The sequence below is a fragment of the Acomys minous genome (genome assembly GCF_964271855.1).
Source record: "Acomys minous genome assembly, chromosome: 15".
NCBI classification, from domain to species: domain Eukaryota; kingdom Metazoa; phylum Chordata; class Mammalia; order Rodentia; family Muridae; genus Acomys; species Acomys minous.
Window position 1 is genome coordinate 31761412 of NC_140497.1, and position 27031 is coordinate 31788442.

Below are 27031 nucleotides of genomic sequence, written 5' to 3' on the forward strand. Positions count from 1 at the left end.
TCGAAGAGCTTGGCATAATAAGGTGTCAGTATGGTGTGGCTGCATGGATAGCCAAAGCCCGAGACGACACCGACAGCTGTGTGGTGGGCTTTGCTCCAGATGTCACTTTGAAGAGTGTATCACATCACTTACGAGTCATCCTTAGCAACAAACAGCAGAACACAGTCACCAACGAAGTCATCCTGGAACCCTGGCAATGGAAGTACGGTTAGTGAAGCTCACGAGGCAAACACTGGAAGAGGGGTCCGTCACGTCAAGGGCTAACTGATGATAGATTTGAAACTGAAATGAACACGTGGCAGCACCTCTATGGGGAAGTATGATATCTGGGGCAATAAAGAGGGAAGAAGTGAGGAGGAGATGCATTGAAGCGGTCTCGCTAATGTGCAACGACAGCCCTGACTTCTGGCAAAGACAATGGCAGGCAGGCGACTAACGCACAGAGTCAGAGGCGGGAAATGATGGAGGGATTTCAGTCAGTTGCCTCCAAATCTGAAGGCTGGAGCTCAGCAAGCTCTTCCACCCTTAATATTTAGGATAATTGGTACCTGTCTTGTTCTGTTTAGTGCTACAATAACAAAATACCACAGACTGGACAACTTACGATGAACAGAAATTCATAGCACCACATCTTGTAACTAAGAAGACTTACACTAAGGGTCTGGCTATCTAACAGGTCTTCTTGCTTGTTACCACCATGTGGCTGGAGGCGGTGAGTGAGAAAGAGAGTGAAAGGAGGAAGAATATAAGAACAGCATGAGCCTATTTCCACTACAGCAACATTAATCTCACTATAGACCTGAGAGTAGGCCCTTTCTTATTAAATCATTGTTCAGAGATGCCCAATTTCTTAATGCTGTTAGAGTGCCTATTAAATTTCAAGGAGTTTTGAAGAACATGGACGTTCAGAGCAAAACCACACCTATTACCAAGCATCAACCTTCCTCTTGACACTCTCCCTTTGGTAAAGAAATTCAAATTGTATTTGTCATATGCTTGCTGTATGCCTGGCACCATTCAAGGGAGCCTGTGAATGCAAAAGAAGACTGACATAATTCTTCCTTAAGGGAACTGAGTAATTTTGGAAAGACATGATCCATGAAATAGTTGGAGAAATATATGATAGGTCATAACCGAGAGTCAAAGAATGCGTTAGAAGAAATAAATGTCACAACAGGTCAAAGATAGTAGAAATCATGAGGCAGGTACAAAAGGGATGATGGAGCAAGAAATGTCCCTCAAAGAGAAAATATATAGACACAAAGAAAAATCACAAGTACATTTGATAAGTGTGTGTTTTTATGAACTACAAACACTCTATATGAACCAATGAGAGAGAGAAGTAGATGCAGTCCCTGAAACTCTGGTCTCTCTGGCTGATGGGAGCTAATCTGAGATTGAACTATAACATCAAAGATTTTTTGTTAAAGTAACTTTTATTCACCTGATTCAATTGTTTTCTCCAAGGCTTACTGCCTCCATCTGTTAACCTAGGCCTACTCCTGGAAGTTTCTAGCCTCTACACTATCTAATCTACGCCTAAAATGTTTTCAGTCTCTGAGACTTATTGCTAAATAAGCTTACCCTTTCTAGTTCTTTCTGAACTGAGGCTGGCAGCTTTTTTAAAAAATTTATTAATTTATTCAGATTACAACTCGATTGTTACCCCATCACTTGTATCCTCCCATTCCTCCCTCCCTCCCGCTTTCACCCTATTCCCCTCTCCTAGGTCTATGACTGAGGGGGACCTCCTCCCCCACTATATGGTCATAGGCTATCAAGTCTCATTTTGATAGTCTTCTTATTCTTCTTTGAGTGCCAACAGGCCTCTCCACCAAGGGGAGGTGGTCAAATATGGAGCACCAGAGTTCATGTCAAAGTCAGTCCCTGCTCTCCACATAACTGTGGAGAATGTCCTGTCCATTGGGTAGATCAGAGTAAGGGTTCAATGTTTACTATTGTATTGTCCTTGGTTAGGGCAATAGTTTGAGCAGACCTCCCCCCCCCCTGGGTCCCGATCTACCCATCATGATGTTCTTCTTGTACGTTTTTAGGACCCTCTGGGTCCTTCTATTTCCCCATCTCCTATCTTTCTCTTACCTAGAGTCTCAGTAGGATGTCCTCACATCTATCCCAATCTCCTGGTAAGTGAAGACTTTCGTGGGACATGCCTTTTGGGCTAGTGCCCAATTATAAGTGAGTATATACCATGTGAGTCTTTCTGCCTCTGGGTTAACTCACTCATTATGATCATTTCTAGTCTCATCCATTTGTCCACAAATTTCGGGATTTCCTTGTTTTAAATAGCTTAGTAGTATTCCATAGTGTAAATGTACCACAGTTTCTTTATCTATTCTTCAACTGAGGGACATTTAGACTGGCTCCAGGGGCTGGCAGCTTTAATTCAGCTGTTTTGGCTCAAACTCTTCTCCAAGCTGACTGATTCAAACTGGCTTCTCTCAGCTTCTGATTGAATTTCTCTGCTTGGTCTCATACTAACTTTGGCAATATGTTCTAATCTTCTGACTCCTTCTCATTCTCTGGCTCATCTGTCTTCATCTGTGTCACTTTGTTCTCTCTTCAGCCTGTTTCCATAAAATTCTCCCATTAAAACCACCTCTGAAGTCCACAAACTGAACTGCCATACACTCAACTACACTGCACTGCCTCTTAACTCACTGACTCAACTGAAGTACCTTAACAGACTTGACTAGAACTTATAGATTGGCATGTTTCTGTCTCCTGAGTACCCTGATTAAAGGTGTGTACCGCCATGCCTGGACCTAGGCTTTTCTTTACCTGAAACTTGTTGTATAATATGTCGGCTCTGAACTCAGAGATCTGCTTGGCTCTGTCTCCTGGATTAAAGGCATGTCTGTATTCCAGCCTGATCACACAGACCTGGAAGGTCTTTAGATGTGATCTCCTGTCATAACAGCCATGTTCTGAATTAAAATTCCTCTACAATTTTGTTTTACACCAATCACTAGCTCCTCAATGCCCAGGTTAGTAAGTGGTATTATTCTCAAAACATTAACACTCCACAACATGGTTCAAATACTAAAACATTAGTGAACTAGTCTGGATCACCTGTTTGAGTTATGAATTCTTCCTTGCTGCATCCTTTACTGTCAGAGCTCTACCATAACAGACTGATTCAGCTTTATATTGAGAAATATTGATCTTGGTCTTAACTGACAAGAGAGGAGTAAGCATTATTCAAATATTTATTCCATTTCACAATTCTAAATTTACTTCATTTATTTTTAACTTTTTTATTAAATTTATTCATTCATTGTATTTTTGTCTCTCTGTTTTTCTCTTCTATGTCTTTTTATGTCTGTCTGTCTCTGTGTGTGTGTGTGTGTGTGTATGTGTGTGTGTGTGTGTGTGTGTGTGTGTGTGAGAGAGAGAGAGAGAGAGAGAGAGAGAGAGAGAGAGAGAGAGAGAGAGATTGTGCATGTAGCTGCCAGAAGACAACTTGCAGTAACCCCTTTCTGTCCATGGATGGTGTGTCTTCCAGGCATCAAACTCAGGTGGCCAGGCTCAGGAGCACACATTCTTCCTCGTGGAGCTGTCTATCTGGTTCCTCTTCTGTCTTCTTAAGAACCAATTTAGAATCTGCTTCCTTCACCCTATCTGTATTTCAGTCCATGGAAGAGCAATGAGTACACAGTACAGACTTCAGATTCTAATAAAAGTGTTCAAGGAGCAAGACTCTGTAGGCTTTTGGGTTGAGGCTGTTTATAAGTGTTTTTTTTCCCATGAAACAAAAGGATTTTGGTTTTTAAAGAACCAGGTCCTAGCCTGAGCTCCAGATTAGACGTAATTGTTTGGTTTGTTGTCTTTGGAGGTGCTCATTTGATTATTTTTGTTTGTTTATTTTTGTTCTCTGCTTCTTTTTGTTCAGGCATTGCCTTACAGGATCCAGACTGGTTGTGCCATAGCAGGTGCAACCAAGGACCTTCTTTCTCTATTATTTTGATGTCACTTGAATAGTTTTATACTGGAGGCCACTGTCAGAGCAGCTAACTTCATTGCTTGAGGGTTTGAGTAGCAATCTGTAACCTGAGTCATTTAGGATACTGGCCATTCTCAGCTGAAATTCCCAGGATATGTGTTTGAAAGTACTTATTTGTTTCAGCTTTCTTTCTTTTTGAATTTTTGTTTCTGGAGTAAGCAACTAAGTTTCAATATCATTAAGTCCTCCTAATCATACCTTGGCTCATGGATTACTTTCAACTTTTTTTTCTACGACTAAAAGGAAATCAAACATAAATCGTGTTACTTTATCTTCCATACACATGTTAAATTTTTGATGCATGGTGGCTGTTTAAAAGAATTTTATACTTGTGACCAGTTTGTCAAAAAAAAAATATATATATATACAGGACAAAATCTGTTATAAATAGGTTTCCATACTCTTACATAATAAACCATTTTAACAGAAGGGAACTGTATCAATGATAGAAAGAAAAGGCAGGTTTCCCTACTCCAGATGGTAAACTGTAAAGCAGGAGGAAAAATAAAGTTGTTTTAAATGTTCTTATCTACCCAGTGGGAAACCAGGGCCTCACCAAGTCTCATGGATTTATTTTGCGAGGATGTGTTAGCGTTGTGTGTATAACCATTTATCTTATTTATCATGCATCTCTTCTAATGTGTCTAACTCTTATTTCCTTTACTTCTGTCCTCTGGTACCCTTACTACTGCCGTTTTAACCCCTTTCGTGTAGAATGCTTATGAGCACCTAAGCATGCAGACACCAACAAGAAGAGAGAGTGTCTTCTCTAAGCCAACACAGTACAGGTGTTGTGGAACCTTTCTAGAGTGTAAAATAGACTTATAAGAAACATACTCCGTTTCTGGATCAGGAGGATCTTTGTTGGCTCTTCTAAGAGGACTGAGCAAGGGGTTAAATGCTTTCTGGTTTGGACCTCTTTTATGTTGGTTACATAAGTGTATGAAATAAACCAAGAGACTGGAGAAGGAACATGTTAAGAGGTTAAATATACAAAGACTATCTCCAAAACCAATACAAAACAAGTACCCACAGCAAATCCAAAAGCATAGAAAACCGCAGTCTTCAGGAAAAGAAAGCCTTTACTAAGAAAATCCAACTGAAGATGAGTTGGTTTCACTTTAGCCTAAGTATCAAATGTTCAATAGGTCTAAATTGAAAGCTCTGAACACAGCTCAGTCTTTTTCTAATGTAATTGGAGCCTATCTTGCTTCAGATCACGTGACCACAAGTTTGTGGAGCCACAGAGCAGGACCAGGCAAGGCTGTGAAGGCTGGAGGACACCAAGTGGGGTGAGACTGAGAAAAGTCATAAAAGATAAGATAAGCAGGATGTCCATACACCAGGCAGAGTCTTTGTCACATACAGGTGTGTCTTCTCTGCTCTTCTCCCATGGGATCCTCAAAATGGACTTTGTCCTGTGAATTTGATTGACTGGAAAATGAGGCAGAATTATTAGAATTATTAGAATTATCAAACAATTATTAGAATTATTAGAAAATTATTAGAAATATCAGAGACGAGCTATGGGCAAAAAGAAGGAAAGGGGAAACGGGAAGTTTCCAATGAGTCCCTAGTACAGTTTCTAGTCGTTCATTCTCCAGTGCAAGGATGGGCAGCTGGGTTAAAGCTTGTCTGGTATCTTGCAACAGAAAGCACATTAACTTCAAAGTTCTATAAAAGTTCTTTTCTTCACTACCATAAGTAAACTTTGACTTTGTCTATTCAGTACAATGGCATATATTAACATGTCCAAAGGCTTCTTAAAACACATATACAAATAGTGCACACTGGGTTTTGGGAATCAGGATTTTACTAGAGGGTAGGTAGACTCTCACACTGGCATATTTAAAGGCTCACATACTGATTTCATCTATGACTGTGGATCAAGTTATAGGTTATGAGTAATTTTAGGACCCTACATAAGCTGAATTAAATCTGATAATACGTAATTGAGAATAAGCTACATATATCAGAAGGAAAAAAAAGACTGAAATGGGATTTCAGAGAAGAAAACAATTGCCTATGTGGAAGGCTCTGATGAACCTATCAGTCCCAGATCACATAGCAATATGACAGTTCTGAACACGATGTAAAGGCTAGCTCATCTCAGGTCAGGAGAAGGCTAACCCCACACTTCCACAGTATGTCCATGGCCTCACCATGCCAATAGGCTCAAGTCCATCTGCTTAGTCCCACGTGGGGTTCCTCTAGTACCACAGCTAAGACAGCGTGTGCTACGGAGATGCAGCTCCTGGAACTTCGTATTCTCTGATCTCATCGTTTGCTAATCTTCAGTTTAATGTTCTTCCAACTAAGCTATTTTGGCCACAGTTTGCTTATCTCTAAACCCCCTTTAACATAACACAGTGATTTTAAGCTTCCCAAAAGGAAGAACCCCTGTGCATTAAAGAGCTCATGAACCTTTTATGAGTAATTTACTACCTTGGGGGGAAGATCACTACGCAGGTAACTACTAAAAAGGACGAAAGTTAAATATAGTTGGCAAAATAATATAAACACTTTCATATCAATTAGGACATTAGGTCTACACAAAATGAGGACCTGTGGCATAAAGAAAACTATATCTAGCCTTTGCCCAGTCTCCCAGCATAGAGCAGGGAAAAAAAATTGTTTGGATTTCCTGAATAATAGGAGCTGAGGGAGTGGTAAAGATCTACAGTTAGCCTACCTGTTTCCCCAGCCAGAGTAGCTGGTAGGTTCCCAGGGAATGCCTGCTGGGGTGTGGGCTAGGATAAAGTAGTGAGTTGGGGGAGGAATGATAGATAGAAAAACCTGTGTGATGGACAGGAGACAGGAACAGAATGAAAGAAGGGGCTACAGGATGTGGCCTGCCACAGAGCTGCCATGAGACTTGGGGCATGTATGGGCTGAGGGAAGAGGTTAAGAGCTACAGTTAGCCTACCTGTTTCCAAGGCTGAAATACTGCAATAGAGCAAAATGGCTTGAAATATCCTTTAAAATAATCACAACTTATTCCTCTCAGAAAACTGCCCGAGAGTGTCATAATGGTGACTTGGCCAATTTTACTTAATAGAATAAATGGTTATTTATTGAAATGATTCTTTCTTCAAAGAGAAACAGTATTTGCTATATGCATTTTACATAACTTTTTCATAATCAGTGAAACATCTCAGAGTTAAAGTGTTTTTATTTTCTATTGTTTTGCCCCAGTTAATAAGGGCATTCAGCTACCAAAGCTTATATGAGTTAGTGTTCATGGCATTTGACAAGTTAAGAAAATATAAGCATAAAATTGATGAAATATGAACCAGTCTTAGCAGCCAAGTGAACAGATCTGGGCATGTTGTTATTAATTACTTTGGGGTTGCTTCTCTTGGATGTGTTTATCTAAGACACCATAAATCTGGGCAGAACAAAAATGTGTAAGTCCTTTCTTCCAGCTTATCTTTTTAGGCTATTCTAGCAGTTTATTGTCACAGTTGAGATTTTTGGGACAATCTTCATGGAAGTGTAAAATACATCTTCCAGGCAGGGATCAACAGCTTTGCACCTGCATTTAACTTTCTAAAGCTTTATAGTTGTTCTCCATCTATAATGAATCGAGCAAGCCATCGCTCTAAAAAGCAACAGCATGAAGAATATTGGCAAATAAAGCTCACTATGAAATTTGAATTTCAAACTGCACAAGAACTTAAAAGGAGAATTTATTTAATTTTATTTTCATGCTTCCAAGAAGCGTGGTTGGTTGTTTTCTTTTAAATCTGTTCTGCGTATTTGTTTATGTAACAATTTTGTCTGAGTTTACACGAATCCAGTAAAAATCCCCTATTTGAAAACTGAAATGAACTGAAAACCCTTTGGATTTTGGCTTTTAGCTGAGAGTGTGTTTTTTTTTCTGGCTTGATGATATAGTAGGCTAGACGAGTTGGGCTAAATTGACATAAACATTTTGCTTTATATACCTAACCACCTCACTTCTGGTCTTTTCTTTGGTGCTATAATTTTCTGACTCTCTGTAAACATATAACTCACAATAAAGCATAAAAACATAAATCAAGACTATAAAATAAGGCAGGAGAGGCCAGGGGCACATTCGTCTCACACAGGGCACAGGGATCTAGCAGTAAGCCCATGAGAATTGATTGAAACTTGTTTCCCACGTGTATTAGCTGCAATGTGAATCATAGGTAAGTCTTTCTACCCTTTATTATTTCCTTCCAATTTGTGTATAAAAATGCATTAACAGAGCGATTGCTCTAAGATCTACTGTAGTTGGGATGTATGAGTGAAAATTATGAAATTTTGCTTGCCTATTTGACACATCATATGAAATAGATAGTGTTAGTGTTCCCATATTACAAATAAGGAAGTTGAAGAAAAGCAACCTTATGATATTCCACAATATACTCATGAAGAGAATAAAGAACTTAAACTTAGTCAATTAGAATCAATGTTCTGTGCTGGCCCCTGACAGATTGTCCTCAACAATCTTTTTTAAATATGCTTGTTCCAAGTAAATAGCAAATGCTTGTCTTACTTGTTTTTCACTCTAGAATGCTTATATTTTGTTACACATAATTAGTCCTATGGTGAAGCGAGCCAACAAGATGCTAACACACAGACACTTGTAGAGCAGAAAAGAAAGTATTGCCAGCTCGCAGCTACACGAGCTCTTCCCCAAATCATGCAGCCCCACCCCTTACAGCCACTTTGTCTTTGTCAAACAAAACATATATCCTGGTTGTCACACCTCAGAAGCAGAACTACCAAAGTCAAAAGGCAAGGTTACTACATCGAGGGGCATTGCTAGAATTAGGTCTTTGTCCTATTTTGGCAGATGTTGGGGTCACCATGCTGGGTTTTAAGGCCAGAATTATGCCTCTAACATTGTGTCGGTTGTGCTAATGTTTGAAGGCTTGTTACAATCCCCACTGGATCTGTGGGCATGAGTCAAATTGTGGCTGCAGGTTATATCATACTCCTAGCACTAACAACTTAATAGAATGTACTCTTTGTTTTATATACTTAAATAGGCAGTTGAGCAAACAGGGTCCCAGAATGAGGGCAAGGGGAAAAACATGACTGGCCTACCAATGGCCATAAGTAGTTAGCCAGGAAGATGAGGAGAACAAGGATTGGTATCAGTTGTCAGATTCTTGCTGTACCTTTTCTCTAATTACCCTTGACTGGTTGGCATAGAAGCAACAATATTCTCCCAGTGCCATATGGATACCTAGTTTCATGAAGAAGAGTTTACTCGAGCTTCCAGATGGGAAAATGCATTTTCCAGATAGCCCGGGTCTATGTCTCCTTGAGCACTAAGTCCCTTAAAGTTTTCATCCCCCAAAATTAGAACTGAAGTTTCAAATGCAATGCATCCTGAAACACCTGCCCCCACCAATGGAGGAATCAGAATGGAATGGCTTTCCATACACAGGGAAGGCCTGAATCTAGATTTAGGTGGGCCCTACCCTCTTCTTCATTACGGATAAACACCTGTCTTATGACATACGTGTGGATTCAAAGGAGTGGGGTCTCCTTCAGTGCAAACAACTTAAACTATGTACACTTGGTTAAAGTGTTACTAGAAGCAAGGCGGGTCGTCTCTGAGGCCTGCGAAAACCTAGACCACCTTAGTTAGACTGCCATGTGTGGCTACAGGAATCTGCATAGGATAACTATTGAAGAGTGTAGCTGGGCTTCTACAGATCCACCAGCTATACAAATAAAGACTCGCATATTTTAAAGTTTGGGCCTTTATTTTTTTTCTCAATTAATTTATTTATGTATACATTTTACATCTTGGATGCCGCCCCTTCCTCTCCTCCCAGCACTCCTTCCCACACTTCTTCCCCCAGAGGTCCCCTATTGGTACCAACCTTCCCTGGCACATTAAGTTGCTGCAGGACTAGATACATTGGGCTGCCTCCCAGCTCCTCTAACCTGACTAATCTATGTACGCCCCATCATGACCAGCTCTACCTCTCTGCTTGTGTTCAGGTCCATCCAACTCCGCATCCCACAGCTGCTACCTGAATCTTCTCTTCTCATATCTTTCCCATCATCCCTTTCTACCAGGAAATCTCATCTCCCGCTTCCTGGCCTGTCATTAGCCATCACATTTTTTTTTTAATTAAAGCCAATCAGAGAATGCTTTAGGTAGGTAAGGAAGGGCAGAGACATACTTTCACACAGTGAACCCCAACAGAGGGCCACTTCTTAGTGGCACTATGCAGGCACCTTTTCCTTGGAGGTCCCCTGGGATATGCTTAGTTTGGTCCCATTTTAGATTGTCAGCATTGGAAGTTGAGCTTATTATTTGATTAATTCCAATGCCAACATAACATAGACATCATGGTCAACCATAGTCATAGGGACTTACCTTTAGTGGGTCATAGGACCAGTTGATGACCCATCCATTGTTGTCCTTTGCAGCCTCCTTCAGCTGGGTGTGGTGGATGCACAGCATGACACTGACATCCTTCACTGCTTTAGGAATGGGTATAGGCCTTTCCACATTGGCTCCAGGTCCAGATCAAGATACTCTTTACTCAAATAAGGTCAGCAGTTTAGAGTTGTGGGCAGGCTAGACATGGGTAAGGATGTGACCTCTTGAATCATCTGATGAGTTGTCCTCTGAGCTTGTTGCAGGGCCTATGTGGACCTGAAGAGAGACGGTTTGTAATTTTCACCTTATGAGCATTTCTTAGTTTACAGGGGAAATGGAGAGGCTTCCCAAACATATTTTTCAAATGGGGTTAAACCTTCCTGATATGAGTGTACTAGGCTCTTAAGAGGGTAAATGACAGGGAGTTGGCCCAGTTTTTGACAGTCTCGAGGATGTATTTAGTTATAGTTTCCTTTAATGTCCTATTCATCCTTTTTATCTGTCCTGAGCTTTGTGGTCTATAGACACGTTGTAGTTCCCAGTCAACATGTAGGAGCTTTGCCAGATTTGGGGAAACTTTGGCTGCAACAGATTTAAGTGACTTTCTCCAAGTTCAAGTTTAAGGTAGAGGCAGCAGGAGCATCTGGGGCAGCAGAACTAAAGGTGGGAAAAGTTCACAGAGGTCTGGAATGGTTCAGGGTTGGCATGCCCATTTGCTGCTCTACTTTCACAAAGGGAATCTGAGAACCCTTGTGTCCTAGCATCTCAGTCTCTGGGGTTCTTGCTGGAGCCTGTAGACATTGTGAGGTAAGCCCAAGAGAAAAACCACATGGATGCTCTAAAGCACCCACCCCCAAATAGTTTTTATTGCATGAGGAATTTATGCAAATCACACAGGCCCAAGCCTTACCATCCTTTGTCTTTTATGCACCAAAGCCACATCCTGCTTGACATACTCAGTTGGCAAGAAGAAGAACTAAATAAGCCAAAGCAAGGTTAGTACATTTAAGAACTTTCCTTGAACCATGGACTAGTTCCCATTTTGGCAGGCCTGGGGATTTGCATTTTAAGGTCAGAACGATTTCTTTTACATGGTGCCAGATGTGTTAAGTCCCAGGTGCTTGTTATAAGTAAGAACTCAGAATTACTAGAGATTGCAATGATATGAAATCATCCTATGTAGAACCAAATTATAATTCAATTGTATCCCACTCTAAGGGTTTTTGTTTTATTTTGTTTTTTTTTCATATCATCTATGTTGGTTATTTTTGTTAACATGGCACCAACTAGAGTCACCTGAGAAAAGAGAACCTCAAAATTACTTCTATCAGATTGACCTGTGTGTATTTTCTTAATTGCTAATTGGTGTATGGGGCTAAGCCCACTGCCAATGATACTATCTCTGATCAAGTGGGCCTGAGCTGTGTAAGAGTAGTAACTAAGCAAGCCAGTAAGGAGCTTTCCTCCATGATTTTGCCCTAGTTCTTGCCTCTAGGTTTCTATCTTGTTTTATCCTGACTTGCTTCAATGATTAACTACACCCTGCAAGTTTAAATAAACTATTTTCTAAATAAGGGGAAAATGGGAGGGAAGGAAGAATGGGAGGATATAAGGGATGGGATAACCATTGAGATGTAACAAGAATAAATTAATAAAAAAATCAAGTTGCTTTTGGTAAGTACTTAAGTACAGCAACAGAAAATAACTAGAACAGTGCCCCAAAGTAGAGGAACAAGCAAAAAGAAAAGGTTATCAACTAAGTCTAACTATGTTATTAATCAAAAACAATGTCAGGGAAACATACAATTTAGGAGGACTAGGGAAACGATAGGCCCGACAGAAGTGATCGTTAGTGCCATTTCTGTGGACCTGATAGGAAAAAAAAATACAGAATTATCAGAGAGGAAATACATTTCTAAACAACCATGGAATCAAAGTTTATTCTCTTTGCACTTTTAAGATATTTAAGAATATTGATCAATTGTAATTATATTTACAGAGTTAAAGAAATGAAATGACGGATACAACTATGGGGAGGTAAATTAATTGAATTACCAGAAGAGGAGAAGAGAATGGTATTTCTCAGAGGTGAGAATGGGTAGACAGAATAAGAGTTGGTTAAGGATATAATGTCCTCTTCACAAAGGAGGGATAGTAATGTGTCCATTAAGTGATAGCCAATGATGCTCGCTAAATAATGACTTGATGTATTTTATCATAGTCTCAAGATAGCTCTTTTGCTGTTGGCAGATGTCCTTAAGCCATTACATGTCTGCTTTTTAGATTAAGCCAATACTTTGTTCCTGTGTAAACTGAATTAAAATATAAATATTCAAGTCCATATGAGTTTTAAAGTGGTTGATTCATCTTTTGCCCTCCTATCTCTGACACAAATATCTCTAGAGACATGTAACAGTATATCACTTTTAAAGAATGCATCTTGTTTCAGAGGAAAAAAGACCTAAGATTTTTATGAACTGTTTCAAAATCATAGCACTTCTAGAAGTGTTTCTGCTCCCAGTCAGGTATAAGAAAATATGTTTTTAAGGTACCATTGCCTGATACCACAGCTAGGGACTCTTGAGGCTCATGTTTGTCTTAACATATCATGCTGCATTTCTTCTTAGCCACAAATCTTAAAGAAATTACTATCACTTGACACTTTCTACTCTTCTCAGTACAGTGTATCCTCCATCTATGTCATGAGTGTTGCCACCATATTCTTCATGCCAAAAGAAATAATCTTTGTTGACCATGAACTTAAATCCTTGTACCCTCAAAGTGTTTATTGCTTACCTTCCCATGAGAGGTCTAAAGATGTTCTTTTCCTAGGATTTGAAATATGTGTCTAATTGAAGTACCTCTCTGCTCTAAATCTAGTGCATTCCATAAATCTGTATTGGTATTGTAGGAGTTATGGAATGCCACCACAAAAGACGCATAAAAGATTATGTTGATTTGAAATCAATTTTTTAAAAAAGCCAAGGGAAGGAAGGTTGTATGCTTCTCACTATTTCCTCAAACACAGTATATGAATTTCCAAAGGTAAGGCATTGGTTTACCTATCTCCACCAGGAAAATAGCAGAGGAATCTGCACATAAAGCTCCATTTATTTGTCTTTGCACTATTTATTCTTGCTAGCACACAGAGTCCTTAACTGTGTCCTGTTATTCTCTCAAAAAACATTTTGTTGTGTGTTGAGCACAGTACATATGGGTATAGAAGAGACTTTTTGCCATTGTTGTGATGGTTACTTATGTGAAAAATAACTTAGAGATCCAACTAAAGCTTTGTTTTGGCTCAGTTTTAGAGTTTTCAGTCCAGATTCTGGGTTTGTAGAAGGTAGAACATGAGGACGAAGGACAAGCCAAACAGACATTCTCACCTAAAGGAAGCCAGGAAGCAGAGAGAAGAGACCGGAATCCTGAAACACCACGCAACGTCACATCTCACTGATCCATCTCCTTCAGCTAGATCGTACAACCAACATTTCTATCATTTCCCAATAGTAATTCATATTTCAAGTCCACAAATGGAAAACGCCACTGATTCAGTCGTAGCCCTCACAATGCAAGCATTTCTGGAAAGGCGTACACAAACAGGGAAACACAAGCAAGCAGACATAAACAGGCACACATACAGTGGGGCGGGGAGAGTATCGTTTTCTAATTTCCTGGTAACCTCTCAGTCAAATCAAGTTGATATCCCTGTGACTAACCAACCCAAACCAAACAAAACAAAAAGATTAGAATTTTAATCAACTTTTGTGATATTTACTCCTTGTTCTTATTATTTCCCAATGATATCAATAACATTGTTTATTACTGTTTTATTAATCTCCTTTTGTTACAAAAATTTCTAGCAAGGAACTTTGAAAGAGAGAAAAATATTATTTTTTTATTACCGATAGTATTATTTTCTTATTTATTTATTTATTTATTTATTTATTTATTTATATTTTACATCCTGTTGGCACTCTAGATGAGAGAAGCATGGGAGAAAGGCAAAGTAGAAGGATCCAGAGGGTCCTAGAATCCTACAAGTAGAACATTATGATAGGCAGATTTGGGCCCAAGGGTCCCGCTCAAACTAAGGCACCAGCCAAGGACAATACAGGCGGTAAACCTTGAACCCCTACCCAGATCTAGCCAACGGACAGAACACTCTCCAGAGTAGAGTGGAGAGTGGGATATTACTTTCTCACATACTCTGGTGCCTCACATTTGACCATGTCCCCTGGAGGGGGAGACCTGGTGGCACTCAGAGGAAGGACAGCAGGTTACCAAGAAGAGACTTGATACCCTATGAGCATATACAGGGGGAGGTAATCCCCCTCAGGAACAGTCATATGGGAGGGGAATAAGGGGAAAATGGGAGGGAGGGAAGAATGGGAGGATACAAGGGATGGGATAACCATTGAGATGTAACAAGAATAAATTAATAAAGGAGAAAAAAAGTAAAAAAAAATATTTTACATCCTGACCACAATGTCCCCTCCCTCTTCTTCCAGTTTCTCCCCTCCCTTTTCTCTTCTCCCATTCCCCCTCACCATCCACTCTTCCTCTACTTCTCAGAAAAGTACAGGCCTCCCATGCATATCAACCAGCTGTAGTTTTTCAATCATCTTTATATATATACGTGTGTGTGTGTGTGTGTGTGTGTGTGTGTGTGTGTGTGTGTGTGTGTGTGTATGTGTAAAGAATAAGCCTCCAGTTCTGGGAATGAGTAACATTTAATCTAGTTGTTGGCCGAGGAAGCCCCATGGGGTTCTTCCAGACTACCATAGTTACTTCCAAGGCTATTGGTTGCTCTTCAAAATTTGATGATAACAACACCTAAAGAACTCATTGAGCATGAAGAAGTAGAACTGGTACCCACCTAGAGCATCCACCACTACTGCCTAGTATTCATGGAACTGAGCAGCATTCTGCACACTACCAAAGGTCAAAGGTAAACCCCAACCCAGCTATTAAACCCTTCAATCTACTATGGTGACCTGCAAAGCAGGATTAACTAGTACAATAGTGGTACAACCAAGCAATATCTGATTGTATTTAAAGGACGCTTCATGAGATGGAACACATCTCCAACACAGCTCAGGAGCCCAAGGACCTGAAACTAGAAAGCCAAAAAAACCTATGGGAAAACCAAATACTACTTTTCTGCCAGACAAATAAAACAGTAAAATGGCTCCTAATGACATTCTGATACAGTCATAGGTCAGTGTCTTGCTTGGCCATCATCAGAGAAGCTTCTACCTGCAGTAGGTGGGAACAAATTCAGAGATAAACCACCAGAGATTACATAGACAATAGAGACCTTGAAACACTCATCCTTAAACCTGATTTTTCCACCAAATCCTTTCCTACAAGAGTCAGAGATCCTTGGTGAAAGAGGAAGCAAAAAGAATATGAGAACTGGATGAGATGGAGGACATGATGAGGACAGCCCTCTAAGACAACATGAGGAAAGCTCACAGAGATTGAAGTAGCATGACAGGACCTACATGGATCTGCACCAGGTCCTCTGTCTAAATACCATGGTTTCCAGTTTGTTATTTTTATGGGAATCTTGAGTATGAGAACGAGTGTGTCTCTGATTCCCATACGTTTTCTTGGACTCTTTTTCTTCTGTTTTTGTTGGTTGTTTTGTTTGGTTTTGTTCTGTTGTCTAATTCTGATATATTGGGTTTTGCTTTATCTTATTTTATTATTAAAAAATAAGCAGACATCTCTAATGGTCTCAGTCTACAATACACCATAATAACCATCAATCTTGGTTCCTAGAGTTTGAAGACTATTATTGATATGTAGTTGTGTTTGTCAATATGCTATCACTGCCAAGTGTACCTCTAATAAGTCAACTTAAAGTGAAGAAAGGCTTATTATAGCTCTCTGCTTGAGAGATTTCTGTTGATGTTCACTTGATTCCATTGCTTTGGGCCTGGACTTGGGCAAAGGATCATTGTGGGTGTTCACTATAAAGAAAACTACCTATATTCTGATAATCAGAACACAATGAGATAGGAAAGAAAGTAGCATCTCAATAACTCCTTCAAGTTCAAAATCAAAAGTGACCTAATATCCTTCCTCTAGCACTTGCTATCCTCCTAAAAGCTCTGTTATTTCCCATGAGCACCATAGCAGATAAGCTTTTGAGGGAAGATTTAGTATATAACCCATCACGGTGGTTTGAATAACTGTCTTTCACATGTAAGGCTGCTAGATTGATTTTGGTTATAGTGAAACATGCAATCTTCCATGTCTCTATAATTTGGGATTTCATTGACTTGACAGTTCAGTTTCTAAAACACATTTTTAAAGATTTTTTTTAATAGTGAAAAAATGAATTAAAAATGTTTCAGTTCCCCAAGTCAGTGTTGCTGAAATAGTTATCCAATGGATTCCTGAAAAATCACTTGAAGGATTCATTTAACATTAAAATCTATGGGCCACATATAAAAATTATAGTACTGCAAGCCACCAGTGATCAATGTTTTATAATATGTAGGGAGTTGAAGACAGCTAATGGTAGGAAGCCGATGCAAAACTATTTGGAAACATAGTTCTAAAGAACACAGGACTTTTTGGAAATTGCTTTATTAAAATTTAATGTAATTCTTTCTCATAATGTTTCAGCAGATATTTCACATTATTGAGAAATGGGACAAGATGTCCTATGATGTATAAATTGTTAACACTGTATAAATAATATAGACAAGCCGAACACAGTGGCTCCTGCCCATAGTCCCAGGTAGGAGTGTCTCTGTGAGTTCTAGGCCAGCCTTGTCTACAAAGCAAGTCCAGGACTCTACAGAGAAACCCTGTCTGGAAAAGAAAATACAGACAGAGCATATCAGCAAAGTCTTGTCAGAGCTCAGACATAATATCTCCAACTGTAGCAATGTGACATTTGAGAAATCAGCAGAAACAGAAAGGCCACCACTGTCTGCTCTACCATGACCTTCACGTGGTGGCTGTCCTGTCTACACTAAAGGCAGAAATGTTACAGGACACCAAGAAGAACCTACTAAGGTCACATCAGTTTATTACCATTAGATCATACTCTTTTGTCCCCCAGTAAAGCTTCTCTATGTCTGATGTAATAGCATTTAGTTTTCACTGGGACTTGCAGTGTTCAGTTCTGGAAGTTCCTGTGTCATTTAAAACTTATATTGATGTAGCACACTGCCTTCTTAGTGATCTCTATTTTGTAATAGGAATGTCAGTCATGCAAAGGATGAGAGGAAAAGAAGTTTTTTTTTTTTTGTCCCTGACAGGTTCAATGTCTAGACAAAACAAAAACAAAAACAAAACAAAAAACCAAATAATAAACATAAATTGAGTTAAATTACATCCTTACCATATTTGTTTACCAGAATACAAATTTTTCATTAAGAATGCAATTTGTGAAATTGTTAGGCAGCATTTATGGGTAAATGTTTTGTCATTTATAAATTGAATTTTGAAATGTCTTTTGATTTATTTTCTAGGAGAAAAATCATCAGACATAGTTGGTTTTATAAAGATGAATAGCATACTTGCTACACGCTCCATTTTTATACATGTGACTTTTTCATGGTATAACTGAATCTGTGTGATGCAGGTGTATTATATAATAGCTTTAAGTGCTGGAAAACTATTTAAATTTCTGTAACTATGCATATTTATTTACAGGACTATCTATCAAGTCCTAGACCTTTTAAAATAGTTATTTATTTGTTTATTTTCATTCACTGAGCTTGGGCTTTGTACTCTTTGGGCAGTGGAGCAGGATATAAAGTGCCTTGGAGAGAACCTGAAAAAGAAAATATTACTCCTTATAAAATGCAAATACCTCTGTGGCCTCTGAGGTAGAGGAGACACATTTGTTATGGGGGTGGATTTCCCAAGGGCAGGAGGACTGTGGAAACAGCACAGGAGAGCTGAAAACGCTTAGGGGGCCCACAATGGATGGCTATTTAATTGTTTATAGTAGCTCTGAAAAGTGGCTGCTTTCTCATTTTGCAGGAAGGACAGACTCTGAAGAAGGCTAGCTCCCTTGGCGAAAGACTTCTCATTTCATTTACTCCTTTTCTCTGTTGAATACTGAAAATAAATAGGATACCATAGTTGAGAATTGAGTTTCTGTGTGTCTGCTCCCGCTGTGGGAATGAAACAGATATTAAACTCTGTGCAATGTAAATGTGGGCCTTCAAGTTTCTTAGGAAAACCGTGACTCTTATTGTTGCTAGAAATAATAATAAGGAAGATTATTCATCAAATGCTTACAGTGTGTCATGCCTTGTTTCCTGCATGCTATATATAAAATGTTGCTTAACTTTTACAATCAACCTGCAAGACAGGGTCTTATTACAAGAATCAGGGAGGTAGCATTCTGGCGTCAGATCCTTCAGCCACAGTTCAAGTACCCAATTTAGACTGGCCTGACCCTAATACTCATGCTCTGTAAAATTACCACTGAGACTTTCTTCAAAAGTTTGCAGCACTAAATTTTATGTCAATGATTTTTATGTCTGTCAAGGTTATAGCATGCTTCACAGATAAGATCTAACATTCTGCAGGTTAAAAATGTCTCATAAACACATAAGACCGAAAAACAGGAGAGTTAGCCAGCCTCTGTGTAAAGAGTAGCAGGCTGAGGGAGTGATACATTCTAATTCTGGGAGAAACCCCCATGCTTTCAGAGTATATGATGTGAGATTATGGATCCTAGCATTCTCTTTAGGATAGGCACAGTTTTATAGCAGACACACACCAAAGCGTATATCCTTAAATTACTTTGCCTCTTATACACATTTTAAATTTTTGATACTATTTTATAGAGTATTACCTGTTGTCTTTATGTATTTGTTTATTGTATTTAAAATATACTGTTGAATACTAGAGTGGTGTGTGGTTTACTATTTGGCCTCTGTGCAAATGAACCTGTTGTGCTTAATTAAATTTTTTGTGCTTAATTAATTTTATCTCAAACTTTCTAAGGAGAAACTAGCATACCCACTAAAGCTCCTTGAAGTTCAGATACATGACTCATCACATTTCAGTCCTATGTTTCATTTGCAAATCAGTTTCATAAGATACTGCATGAAGGGCGTTTCTCTGCTCTGCACATAGGATGTGTAGAAAATTTCACATAGATAAAGAGGCTGCCTTGTGGGGAGAGAGGTTTAATTTCCATATTTTAATGCCATCATAGTTTTTAGAAAATACATCAGAAGCAGATGTGGCTACAGCATTGAAGTGTGGTCCGAATGCTGTCTATGCAAATGACAAGTGCACCGAGACACCTTTGCAAAGAATTCTTTTCATCATCAACAACAATAAAAAGATTCAGCCCTTAAATAAATTCAGTAGCAATTGTTTCTTGGGCTGAACAATGTTCACATGTAGGGCAGGAACAAAGTTCACTTATGGCAACAGACTGTAGATGCTCTGCCAGTGGCATAGGGAGACTTGTGAAAAACTAAAGGGATAAATGGAAGGACCTGGAGGCGACAGGAGTTCTGGAAGAAGACCAACAGAGCCAACTAAACACGGCCGAGAAGAATTTGCACCTTCTGGAGACTGAAGCACCAACCAAGGACCATGAGTGATTTGGATCTAAGCCCCCTACAGAGATGTAGCAGATAGCAGATTGGCAGCTCAGGCTTCATGTAAGAACAGGACCTGTCTCTGACATGGATTCTATTGTCTGCTTTTTTATCACTCTGACCCCAGGCGGGGCTACCTTGCCAGGCCACAGGGGAAGAGGTCATACACAGTCCTGATGAGACTTGATGAGCAAAGGAGAGAGGGGCACTCCTTTTCTAAGAAATAGAGGAGGGGAGGGGAGAGAGAGAGACAGGGAGAGAGGGAGAAGGAGAGAGAGAGAGAGTGAGAGAGAGACTGGGAGGAGAGAGGGGAGGGGGCATTGATTGGAATGAGAACAAAGTAAAGTAAATAATTAACTATTTTTTTAAAAGATACTGCAGAAAGGATCAGTGATGATCAAATGAAGTGAGAATGTGATAGAAAACTGTCTCCTCAACAAATTAAAAATAATGAAACGTTCTCTTTAGCTAACAAGCTACTCCACATGGCATTCACTTTGAGAGCATGCATTGTGTGAAGTGTGTCACCAACCACGTGAAGCACAATTTTCCAAGCTACTCAAATGAGTAGGAGTTCATTGCTGAGGTTAGAAAACAGAAAGAAAGATGCCTTTGGGCGTTGCCCAAAGAGGCCTTAATGGAGGTGTTGCAAACTCAGATTGTTTATTTTCTCATTTGTATTAGTCCTTTAAAAATTTTGTACAATGTATTTAATTATATACATCCTCCTAATTTCCTGAAGACCCAAACACTTCCCTTATCTATAGGTCTTGTGCATTCTGTCACAACCACTGTAAATTCATATACACAGCATCTGTTCTGCCATGATCAGAAAACAACTATCTCTGGCTCCAGTCTTCTGCAATGACCCCTAAGTCCCTGGAAACGCAGGTATAATGTGGATTACGTTAATCATGAGTCAGTACAGCTTCACCTAAGCTATCTATAATATGAAATTGATAGCAACTCTCAGAGATGTCTACATGGTTAAAACATCATTGCCCTTAGAGAAGACCGAGCACCCACATGGCAGTTTATAACTATCTTTAACTGTAGTTCCAGGGGATCCAATGCTTTCTTCGTGTGTGTGTGTGTGTGTGTGTGTGTGTGTGTGTGTGTGTGTGTGTGTGTGTGTGTTCACATACTCATACACACAAAGTAAAAATAAATCTTCGTTTAATCAAAAACTAACTAAACAGGTTTGGAGGAAAGGGAAAAGGGGGAAAGGATAGCCAGATGTGTGTGTGTGTGTGTGTGTGTGAGAGAGAGAGAGAGAGAGAGAGAGAGAGAGAGAGAGAGAGAGAGAGAGAGAGAGAGAGAGACAGAGACAGAGAGACAGAGAGAGACACACAGAGACAGAGAGACAGAGAAACACAGAGACACAGAGACAGAGGGACAGAGAGAGAACAGATAGGAAGAGTTCCATACTAGTTTCATGGTCTACACAGTTCCATACATAAAAAAACAACAACACAAATAGAAATCCTTTTGATTTTGAAATTTACTCATCTGATATTTTCAATGATCAAGTAAATGATACATCATTGTTTTCTATTATTATTTATTGTTAATTGCATATTACATTTATCTTGAATAAATTTTAAACAATCTTTATACTTCTCCAGGTTTCATGGCCTAATGTTGTTCAATAAATGTTGCTGGCTGAGACATCTGGCTCAAGTACTAACTAACACAGCTGTTAGTTATAGGACAACGACTCAATTAGGGACTTCTTCATGGAGAATATGCAACTATAAAAAAATAAAACTCTTGCAAACAATTAGTCTCGCAGGTTTTTTGTTTACATATCTAAGTGCTAGAAACTTGATGTATTATTTCAAGAGCTTGTCGTATATTTTCACACAAAAAAATTCTTGGCAAATATTCATGCTAAAATCATTTCCTTCCAAATTGATATTCCCAACCACAAGCTATAAACTTACTCTCAGTAACAAGTAGAAAGTTACAGGAAGCCTGGAGTAAATTACACACCTAGCTTTTCCATGTATTTATTTCCCCTGTTTCCAAGGTACAATTCTTCAAGTTAAAACACATCATTAAAGAACTGAATTTAGATAAAATCTGCCTCTATTCAGTTGAGATTACGTGAAATTATTCCAGCTGGTTGAGACATCATCAACACTCAAGGCATCATTGTCAGAAGAAAGCAGCCAGGCAGGTCCTTGTAGACCCTCTCCACACAACCAACAGCTCATTAGAGTAGCAAGCATCACAAACTAGGATCAAAGGCAGACACTGTAGGCAGTGGGAGCAGTCAGCATCTTGGCAAAACAACCAAAGGGAAGAAAATAATGGATGAATCCTGAGAACATGATTATCAGTGTTTGTTTGTTTGTTTATATTTAGCTGTTTGGTGTTAATTTTGAAGTGTTTGTATCTACTTTGAATCTTTTATTCAGTTTGGGTGCTTTCTCTTTGAGTTCTGCAAAAAAATTTTTAGGGAAGTAGAGTGTTTTAGCATTTAGAAATTGAAACAATAAACATTGCTCTCAGGATTTCTGCCTAGACTACCAGAAAAAAATGATTAAGGTGCTTGCTTTGGTTTAGGTTGATCTCTTTCCCCAGCACTGTCCATGGTCCTTTAATACGCTGTCTTGGGAGTGTGGTTGGGTTTAGAGTTCTTATTACTGGTTTCCACAATGAGGAACAGGAACACACGCATCCTTGCCTAGTTTGAAATTGAGAAAACATAGAGAGATATTTTACATCTTTATTTAGAAATCAATAAACTCGAAAATGTTTCACAGTATCTTTCTTTTGAAACATGGCATTTTTTCTCTTACGAAGTTAACAGAAAAAGATTAAGGAAATCATGTTAATTTTCAGAAAATTAAAGGTATTGTGTGAAGGCCTGCTTGGTACCTGAAATATAGAGTTGCCTGTCATTTGTTATTCATTGCACATTTTGTAAAATCGGATGTAAGATTTATTCATCTGAGCTCAAAAGCAGAAAATTAACTCTGAGGTGTGACTATAATGCTGCAACGGTACAAGGATTTCTGTCATTTTTTTAGATGTTTCTGTTTTGTCTGGTGTACAGTGCCAATTCATAAGTCTTGTGGACAAAAGTGGATATTAAAAGAAAAGTCCTCAAATTCACCCCACAAAAGAACAGTGTGTGTTGGTTAGCTTTCTGCCAGGTGATAGGCTGTCTGAGATAAGCAACCTAAAAGGGAGAATGTTTGATTTGGCTTATAGTATGAAAACTTTCAGGCCACAGTTAGGCAGTGCCTCTGTGGGGTTAGCTGTGGCAGCACAGACTATCATGTAGCAACGTAGGAAGAGCTGTTCACCTATGCTATTCTGAAAACGCCAGAGTGGGCTCTCAACATTCCCTGAAAGCCATGCCCAGTGACGAAAATTTATTTGATGAGGTTCTAGCCATTGTTTCCCCAACATCCAAGAGGAATATGGACTAGCAATCAAGCGTTTAGTACATGGGTTTTGGGGTACCCTAAAGATGCTGAGTATAGCAGGTAATACCAGTTAATATGGATTACCTTCAGGAGTTTTAATCAGTCTTATTACAAAATAGAGATGAATCAAGGAGCCTAGCATAACTTCTCTACGAGACTTCACCTAGCAGCTAATGGAAACAGATGCAGAGACCCACAGCCAAACAGTAGACAGAGCTTGGGGATCCCTATGAGATTTGGGAGAACATTGAGGGAGATGGAGAGGTCAAGGACACCACAAGAAGACCCACAGAATCAAGTAACCTGGGCACATAGGGTCTCACAGAGACTGAACCACCAACCAACGCGTTAGCATTTTGCCCCAGTCTACCTAGCAACCTATGACGTCATTACCTACCCACCAGTAGGCATGTCCTTGCCCAGGAGTATGTAAAAGGACAAATCCACGTTGTCTCTCTCGCTCTCTTGTTTCTCTCTTCCTCTCTTACCTGTCTCTATTCCTCTGTGCCTCTGTCTCTGTCTGTCTTTCTGTCTGTCTTCCCCCCCCCTCTCTGGCACACCCCTTTTCTTCTCCCCCAATGCTCATATAATAACCTTTTCCATATCTTATCTGTTGTGTGTCACACATTTTACATTGCATATTTCATATCTTATTTTTCATATTTAAAACAAAGAGCATGCATGAACTGTTCCAAAGCCCCCTGCACATAAGTAGCAGATACGCAGCTTGGTCTTGATGTGGATCCCCCAACAAGTGAAGCCGGGACTTCTCTGACTCTGATGCCTCCCTCTGGATCATGTCTCCCTAACTAGATTGCCTTGTCTGGCATCAGTGGGAGAAGATGCACTGAGTTCTGCATTGACTTAGCGTGCCAGGGTGGGTTGGTACCCATGGGCAACCTCCCCCTTCTCTGAGGAAAAGGAGGGAGGTTATGGGGGAAGGAATGGGAGAAGATGAGGGGAAATTGCAATCAGGATGTAAATTTAATAAATAAATAAATAATTTGGTTTTTTTTTAAGAAAAAACAATGTTAAACATTATAAAGTGTCTCTGGTTATTTACAAAGAATCCAGAACTTTTCCATTTTATATCTCATTAATACACTGACTTTTCTCTCATCAAGCAGTGACATGCTGAGAAATCTTCTGTGATAATGTGTAACTTTGAACTCTTTAATCTTCCTGAAAGGTAATGATCATTATTTTCTGCACACAAATTTAGAGATGCTCATCTACTAAGAGTAGAAACATCAGCTTAAACAGCACTATAAAAGAGAAGGAAAAAAGAATTAGGAAAGTATAATTTATAATGTAAGTAAAATAAGATTATAAATATCTCTCTAGTATTATTTTAATAGAAAAATATTAAGATTTGTTCAGATTTTTTGGTTAGGCAACCAAACAATCTCATATTTGAACATGAAACAAAGTCTTCTAAATTTCACTCTTGTAAAATAAACATTGTTTTGAACCTAAAGCAAAAATATTCACACATTTCTCAGGTAACATTTCCTAGAATCTGTAACTCAATATAAAAACTTAGATAATAAAGCAAAACTAGAACCATTATGAATGAAAGGTAAATTTTATCTTTTTATGAAAAAAGAAAGTGCAAAGCATTATTTTTAGACATTTACTAGTTTATATTAAGAAATAAGATGCTGGGAGCTGGAGAGATGGCTCAGTAGTCTGCTCTTCCAAAGGACCTAGGTTCAATTCCAAGCACCCACATGGCAGCTCACAACTGCCTATAACTCCAGTTCCAAGGCATCTGACACTTATATACCAATGCACTTAAAGTAAAAAATAAATAAAAATTATTTTAAGAAAGAATTAAGATACTATAAAAGTTATTGTTATATTATAGATGTGTATTTTTCAGACAGCACTAAATGATAAACTCATGAGACTCTGCATCTCTAAGGCATTTCTTTTCTGTAAGCCATGATGTTCACTGGTCAAACAGTTCCCACTGCAATGTCCGAGAGCTGCAGTCACTCAGACTTTGCAGACTTAAATTCACATCTTTATTCAATAGATATTGAGTGTGTCCTCTACATCTCACAACACAGTGGGCATTATAGGTTAAGCAGTGAACAAAGAAAGAAAATCCATGTACGCATTAAAAAACCAATCTGTTTATATGCAGGGTAGACAATATAGCGTCACTCATACAAAACACAAACAAGGAGTTGCAATGTATCTTGGTTATGTGGTTGACCTTGGGATGTTTTCCTTGACCTCACATTTCTGAATATCTTTCAAGATACTGACTACAGTTAGATATAGAACACCTCTTCAGGGATACATGTATGAGCGGAGAGCTTCGCAAGGTAAGGTAAGGTTGGGCCACAGAGAAAAGGACAAGTGTCTTTACAGTCTTCAGTGATGGACTCCCGCTGAAAGCAACAAAGACGGGTGCTTGAATAATTGGTATCTCCATATTGCCTGTGTTTGTCCTGAGGGAGGCATGCTTAATGCTGACCCATCAGCAGTCCCTCGTATCAGACATGGTGGACACTGACAGTGAATGACCACCTTGCAATCGCTCTGAGTACCAACCTGACCTTTGTCTCATGCAGGAGGCCCCTGTTATCTACAGCCATCTGCCACACTGGAGAAGGCTAGCCGTGGGGTTGGAAGCAGGGCCGGTTCTCACATAGCCGCTGTTCTCCGTAACACTCTCACTTCCTATAGAAGATGTATGTGATGGATTTCATCCAAATCAGAAATAAAGGCATATGGAATTGAGGAATAATTGTTCTTTTTAGATTTGATTAGGAAAAAAGTATAAAATTCTACTGGGAGATATAATAAGAACTCAATAAATAAAAAGATGCTAATAGTCCTAGAGAAGATTTTGCACTGTAAAGATGACAGTTCTATGCAAATTACTATTTTGAATAATTGCATACTAATTGAAAGATCCAATAGTCTATTTTCTGGGAGTTTCTTCTTTGGGGGAGTTCTGAGACTAGAACTGTGATGGAAGCAGAAATATATATTATCATCTCCATCCAACATCACACGGAGGGATGGTGCTGGGTTTCACATTTTGTTTAGCTTTAAAAATAAACAAAATGCTCAGCCTTTATTTATCCCTCTTGAAAAAATCCTAGACTACGATAAGTAGTAAACATGAATAAGAAACCTGATGTGTATTATTATTATTATTATTATTATTATTATTATTATTATTGAAAATGAAGTTGGAATCTGGGTTGATTTTTTCAAGCTTGCTGAAATCTTAAATCGTCAATGAACCTAATTCATCTTTCTTTTCTCATGACTACAAACTTCGCCAAAAAATACAAAAAAATCATATTTATATTATTTAATATGATGAAAATATCAACAATTTAAAAGCTAAGCTATGACTTCTTCAGTAAAACTAGACATTTAATTCATAAAATAACAATTTTCTATTTTATAACATTTCTAATTTATAAATCCAGGTTTTGGGGTTGTACTTTAAGATACCTGTTTTGGGGACTGAAGGTTCAGGTGTTAACACCTCTTGCTGGCTTTTCTAGAGGACCCGAACTCAATTCCAAATGAGATGCTGACAAATTCCTGTTAACTCCAGCTCTGTGGGACATGGCACACT

General features: G+C 38.9%; 1 long non-coding RNA gene across 4 annotated transcripts; it reads left to right on the forward strand.

Moving 5' to 3' along the window:
* On the forward strand, window positions 1-27031 carry LOC311584464. 4 transcript variants are annotated; one of them, XR_014774891.1, is made up of 4 exons: window positions 1-207; window positions 12394-12482; window positions 24549-24613; window positions 26958-27031. It is a non-coding gene; the product is annotated as an uncharacterized lncRNA (long non-coding RNA). The 4 variants fall into 4 exon arrangements; XR_014774892.1 differs by having other exon boundaries at window positions 24552-24613; XR_014774893.1 differs by lacking the exons at window positions 24549-24613; window positions 26958-27031 and adding an exon at window positions 21613-21739.